General features: G+C 40.2%; 1 pseudogene; it reads right to left on the bottom strand.

Annotated features, from left to right (window-relative positions):
- Nucleotides 1–806: 806 nt before the first annotated feature.
- LOC119315898 overlaps nt 807–5,768 on the bottom strand; it is a 17,424-nt pseudogene continuing 12,462 nt past the window's right edge.

Genomic DNA, 5,768 nt, shown 5'->3' with positions numbered 1-5,768 from the left:
GCAATAGTGATCGCCCACCAAGCGGCGGGCTGTTGCCACGACTCCATGACGAAGCTCGCGTCATTAGAAGCACGGTTACAGTAATCAGCAGCCGGCAAGACCCGCCCGCAGCGGACGCGGCCTGTGGGCTCCGTACCTAGCCAGTCGGCGGGGCCCACCAGTCGGCGGGGCCCACCAGTCGGCGGGGCCCACCAGTCGGCGGAGAAGACGGAGGCCGGAGGCACTGACGGCTGGGCCCGCGTCCAGCCGGATTACCATTGTACCCCTGGGGGGTAGGCCTATATAAACCCCCCAGGGCACCCATGCAAAGGGTTGGAACCCATTAGCTCTAGACCAGATCATATAGGAGGGAGAGAGCTAGCCTTGCCCTCTCCTACTTCCAGGGAACAGCTCAAGGAGCAATCGTGTGAACACTTTGCCATAGTGATCATGCGGAGACCCCGCAGAGCAGCAGTAGGGGTGTTATCTCCCCGGAGAGCCCTGAAGCTGGGTAAGATTTGCCGGCGTGCATGTCTACGCCTCATCCCGTTTCCAGGCACCGGCGACGTTCTACTCGCCCCCACCATGATAATCCATCCTTTGGCATATGTCGCACCTAACCCCCGACACAGAGAGAAAACAAAATGCTTCGAACAGAGCACGACTAATCCGGAAAAATATGGTTCACATCATGAATACAATCAAAAAGAGCCAAACTTGGCACATTATTACAACCAAACATGGTTCACATTAGTTTTACAATAAAAAAATGTTCACATCAGGTAACACCGCTATCACCGCTTCTCCCTACTTGTTCATCCTGGACCTCATGACAAAACATGAATGAAGGCCAGCATCTGCAAGTTATCAAGCAAAATGCGAAATTTTTATCATTTAAGCATAGAAAGATAGGGTCAACAACATTTTAATGTTTGAAAAATGAACCAGGATTTCAATGTTTGAACAGCAAGAAATTGATACAGTAGATCATATGCGGTTTAATCAACCCCTAAGGAGAGACACGTTGACACGTTCATTTGGCAACACCTGTAGAAATTGAACCTCCTAAACATGCAATGTTGAATTTGTATGTCAAAGAAGTATACATACTTACCAGGTTTAATTAGCACAGAGAAGCCAAATGCTAGTAACCCATGATTAGTACACAAGACATGGTTCAGCAAAGTAACGCCAACGTGAAAAGTTTCAGCATTATTGACATATGTTTCCTCGGAATCATACTACACAGAGAAGGGTTCAGCCTCAAGTCTGAACTAGCCTTACATGGTGAAGTACATATTTTAGTGGCTACATAAACAAGAAGCATCTGCTTAAGTTGCAACCCGCAACAGAAACACTTACAAAAATCGAGCACTTGGGGGTTTGGTAGGAGTACTACCTTGTGGATGTCGCCCATGAAGTGTGAGAGGAACAAGAGCGCTTCCGTCAGGTTATCTGCAGTATTCCACGCAGAAAAACATGGCATCTTCAGTACGAATTCAGTCAACCAAAAGAGATGTCACTACAAGAAATATGTCAACTTATGACCTTCTGTCAGTGACCCTCGAAGAATTGAACATAAATTTATGACCATTTTAGACCAATTGGTCAAAAGCTGTTCAGGGGGCTCCAAACCCTAAACCATTGCGACCATTTTGGTCAGAAAGGTCGTAATTTCCTTACACGAAATGGTCAGAAAGCAAACAGTGCTAGTCCGCTGCCTTATTTCTAGTTTTTAATGACCAATATAGATGGTCATAGCCTTGTAGATTATGGTGCGTTGTGATGACTAGGCGCCATCTCATCAGTTTTGCCTATGTGTCATGTCCATGTGGCAGTTTTTGCCCTAGGTTGTGAAGCAACCTATATTTATATCATTCGCAAAATTCCCAAAAAATCTCATAAATTCTTTGGGGCATATCTTCATCAAATATGTAAAAATCCTTCCTTGCCTAGTTCAAAACTAATTCAAGAATATTAATTTTCCTATTTTCTTCACAACAACACTTTATAAAGGAAGTGCTATTTATATATTCTTGATTGCCCTCGGAATTTTTGGGCACTCTTTCCTATCCAAATCATTACCGCATGACAAAATTCAGCTCCATTTGCCTAGCAAATCTTCCTCGGGAAATTTCCAAAGTTTTTGTCCACCTAGAAGCATTGTGAAGGAAGTACCTTTTTTATATCTCTAAATGACATGAAATTTATGCAGTTCCTTCATATGCCCAAATTATCACCCTCCTCCAAATTGCAGCTCAGTCAAGTCATCTATGTGAGCCCAGGTTCAATTTATATTTTATGGCCAAATTGGCACGTTGCAAAGCAAGTGTTATATAGACCCCTCCTATTACCCTCAAACTTTTCGGGCACTCTTCCATACCCAAATCATTGCCACATGATAATATTCAGCTCAATTTTCCTAGTAAATCTTTCTCGAGAAATTTCCAAAGTTTCTACCTCGAGAGAAGCTTTGTGAAGTAAGTACTAGCTAGGCTTACCCAAATGATCTGAAAATTTACCAGCGCATGACCATACTTAAGTAACTTACCTACACCAATTTTGAGCTCATTTCATTCATCCAATCTCTCTCACTAGTTTTCCCAAGTTTGTATCCATAGAAGAGCATTGTGAAGGAAGTACTACTTTGGCATGTACAAATGGTATCAATTTTCTGCAATGCTTTCCTATGCCCAAATAACCATCCTTCACAAAATTTCAGCTCACTCCATTCATTATTTTGAGCCCAGCTTCAACATTCATATTTTTGTCCAGCGTGGTACTTTGCAAAGCAAGTACCACCTAGGATCCTCCTTTTGAGCTAAAAATTTGTGAAGACATTCTCCTTAGTAGATGATCATCCTCAGCCAAAACTCATGCCCATTGGCAATGTGCATTTCCCGTACCGCTAATCAAACACTTGGTTGCTAATTCATGTTTGAGCATCGATCGGTCTCCTCGTGAGAATCTTATGTTCTAATTTTCTTCCTAGCACCAACCTGGGAAGTGCCCAACCCACTAGACATGCCTAGGCCACCCAGAACACATGGCAACATTACGGTCACGCGGTGACCACGCGACGGGCATGCGAGTTTACGCGCTCTAGAGTTGGGGCCCTCGGCCACTGCCCAAACCTCGACGTATCGCCACCAAACCATGTATTTATGATTAAATAGGTCCTTATGTAACTAGAAATGATTTTTGGAAAAAATAAATAGCAAACTATGAGGCAGCTGCAGTTCAAATTTGACCCGCTTCCAACTGAATCGGCGGAAATTTGTCATTTTCACGAGAGGTGAATCAAAAATTTTTACTCCCAACCATTTTTTCAATTGTTCATTAAATATGGCCTAGTATTTTATAAAAATGATTTGGTCCAATTTTGCAACAATTATTTGGTAGTTCCTTCACAAAAAAACCTCCTTTCGGGCACTCCAAAAATGGAAAATGGTTTTTTCGTCCAACGGAAGTGAAAACTTCCTTAGGCAACATTGTTTGCCATTCCAATATTGAACCCTTGTGCACAATATGAGATCATTTGAACAAACTATGCCATGAATGTGGCCATAAGATTGATCATTTGGCTTGAAAGCCATTGATCTCCACACGTGATAGCTCGTTTCTGAGAACACTTTTTTAAAATAATTGTCGTATTACAAGTTTGTTATTTTTCCTGGGAACTTGGTCACATATAATGACACAATGCGAAGGTTTCCCAATTTTTTGGTTTTTTTTGAATTTTTTATGCCCGTTTCAAAATGTGGTCAAAACGGCGGGAATGACAGTTCCTAGCTAGTGGTTAAATCTTGGAATTTTTTTGGTGTTTCTATGATTAAGTAGATACCTATTTACCTAGAAATGATTTTTGGAAAAAATAAAGAGCAAACTATGAGGCAGCTGCAGTTCAAATTTGACCCGCTTCCAACTGAATCGACGGGAATTTGTCTTTTTCACCAGAGGTGGATCAAAAATTTTGACACCAAACCATTTTGTAAATTGTGCATTAAATATGGCCTAGTATTTTAGAAAATTGATTAGGTCCAATTTTGCAACAAATATATGGTAGGTCCTTCACAAAAAACTCATTTCAGGCACTCAGAAAATGGAAAATGGTTTTTTTGTCCAAAGAAAATGAAAACTTCCTTAGGAAACATTGTTTGCCATTCCAATATGCACCCTTGTGCAAAATATGAGATCATTTGAACAAACTATGCCATGAATGTGGCCATAAGATTGATCATTTGGCTTGAAATCCATGAATCTTCACACTTGATAGCTCATTTCTGAGAACACTTTTTTAAAATAATTACCGTATTACAAGTTTATTATTTTTCCTGGAAACTTGGTCACATATAATGACACAATGCGAAGGTTTTCCAATTTTTTGGTTTTTTGAATTTTTTATGCCCGTTTCAAAATGCGGTCAAAACGGCGGGCTTGACCGTTCCTAGCTAGTGGTTGAATCTTGGAAAACTTTTGGTGTTTCTCTGATTAAATAGATACTTACGTACCTAGAAATGATTTTTGGAAAAAATAAATAGCAAACAATGAGGCAGCTGCACTTCAAATTTGACCCGCTTCCAGCTGAATCGGCAGGAATTTGTCTTTCTCACCAGAGGTGGATCAAAACTTTTGACACCCAACCATTTTGTCAATTGTGCATTAAATATGTCCTAATATTTTATAAAAATGATTTGGTACAATTTTGCAACAAATATATGGTAGGTCCTTCACAAAAAAACCTCATTTCGAGCACTCGAAAAATGGAAAATGAATTTTCCGTGCAACGAAAATGAAAACTTTCTTAGGCAACATTGTTTGCCATTCCAATATGCACTCTTGTGCACAATATGAGATCATTTGAACAAACTATGCCATGAATGTGGCCATAAGATTGATCATTTGGCTTGAAAGCCATTGATCTCCACACGTGATAGCTCGTTTCTGAGAACACTTTTTTAAAATAATTGTCGTATTACAAGTTTATTATTTTTCCTGGAAACTTGGTCACATATGATGACACAATGCGAAGGTTTTCCATATTTTTGATTTTTTTTTGAATTTTTTATGCCTGTTTCAAAATGCGGTCAAAACGACGGGAATGACCGTTCCTAGCTAGTGGTTGAATCTTAGAATTTTTTTGGTGTTTCTCTGATAAAATAGATACTTATGTACCTAGAAATGATTTTTGGAAAAAATAAAGAGCAAACTAGAAGGCAGCTACAGTTCAAATTTTACCCGCTTCCAGCTGAACCGGCGAAAATTTGTCTTTTTCACGAGAGGTGGATCAAAATTTTTTACCCCCAACCATTTGGTCAATTGTGCATGAAATATGGCCTAGTATTTTAGAAAAATGATTCGGTCCAATTTTGCAACAAATATATTATAGGTTCTTCACAAAAAAAACCTCCTTTTGGGCACTCGAAAAATGGAAAATGGTTTTTTCGTCCAAAGAAAATGAAAACTCCCTTTGTAAATATTGTTTGCCATTCCAAGATGCAAACTTTTGCGAAATATGGAATCATTTGAACAAATATTTGATAGGACTTTCACAAAAATACTCATTTTGAGCACTGAAAATGGAATGAATTTTTTTATCTTGAATCGATCACGACCAATTTATATTGGTCATAAGGTCATCAAATGGTTTGCTGCGTTCTGATTGGACCATGAGCATATCACGCGGATCACGCATCAACCACCGTCGGATGCTTCCGGATCCAACGGCCCAAACCCACCCGAGCCGAAACCCTAGGTCTGTCCTCATGGACATTTTCCACCCACCCCCC

Source organism: Triticum dicoccoides, chromosome 6A, assembly GCF_002162155.2.
Source record: "Triticum dicoccoides isolate Atlit2015 ecotype Zavitan chromosome 6A, WEW_v2.0, whole genome shotgun sequence".
NCBI lineage: Eukaryota > Viridiplantae > Streptophyta > Magnoliopsida > Poales > Poaceae > Triticum > Triticum dicoccoides.
The sequence above is the reverse complement of the archived record's forward strand: the minus strand, read 5'-3'. Positions and strand labels throughout refer to the sequence as shown.